The sequence below is a fragment of the Pygoscelis adeliae genome, unplaced genomic scaffold (assembly GCF_000699105.1).
Source record: "Pygoscelis adeliae isolate BGI_AS28 unplaced genomic scaffold, ASM69910v1 Scaffold709, whole genome shotgun sequence".
Lineage (NCBI taxonomy): Eukaryota > Metazoa > Chordata > Aves > Sphenisciformes > Spheniscidae > Pygoscelis > Pygoscelis adeliae.
The window spans coordinates 49,520-50,039 of NW_008825605.1; the positions used below are offsets into that span (position 1 = coordinate 49,520).

A 520-nucleotide genomic window follows, 5' to 3' on the forward strand; every position below is an offset into this window, starting at 1 on the left:
GCCACAGGGAGAGGCTGAACCTTGTGCCCGGGGCCCTGCAGCCCCTCGGAGACCCCTGAATCCCCCCGACACCCCCGCGGGGACATTTTATGCCCCTTCACTCTGAGATTGTCTGGGTGACTTGGCTCCCATGTGCCCTCCCAGCCCCCAAAATCGCATTTAGGGGGGGTGCATGGGGCCGCCGTCATCAGGGCTCCCGTGGCAGCCCTGCACTGGGAGCAGCAGCACTCGGAACGAGCTGCTTGTTTATTGTAGGGTCTCTTGGAAAACAAGGGGTCGTACGCACCCTGCATTTACCGTAGGGTCTCCTGGTGTTGCGGGCGCCGCGTGTTGAATGGAAATGAGAGTCCGCACCCTTGTACGCAGGCTACTCGGATTTATTTCTTTTTTTTAATATAAAAAAAGGTAGGAAGGAGATAAATAGAGCAACGAACCGTCGCCCACGGGAGTCGGCGCGAGGAGAGGCCTCGACCCGCAGCAGCCACAAGCCCCCCGCGGACCCTCGGCGCTCCGGTAGGGG

General features: G+C 60.4%; 2 protein-coding genes across 2 annotated transcripts in view; one reads left to right on the plus strand and one right to left on the minus strand.

Moving 5' to 3' along the window:
- The window catches only part of LOC103924097 (tropomodulin-4-like), a 24,286-nt gene that overhangs the window by 13,170 nt on the left and 10,596 nt on the right, over nucleotides 1–520 (minus strand). The gene's annotated exons all lie outside the window — the stretch shown is intronic.
- Nucleotides 369–520, plus strand: part of PIP5K1A (phosphatidylinositol-4-phosphate 5-kinase, type I, alpha) — a 31,483-nt gene continuing 31,331 nt past the window's right edge. Inside the window, exon 1 of the mRNA XM_009332554.1 lies at nucleotides 369–513. The gene's annotated coding sequence lies outside the window, so the exon portion shown is untranslated. The remainder of the gene's footprint in view (nucleotides 514–520) is intronic.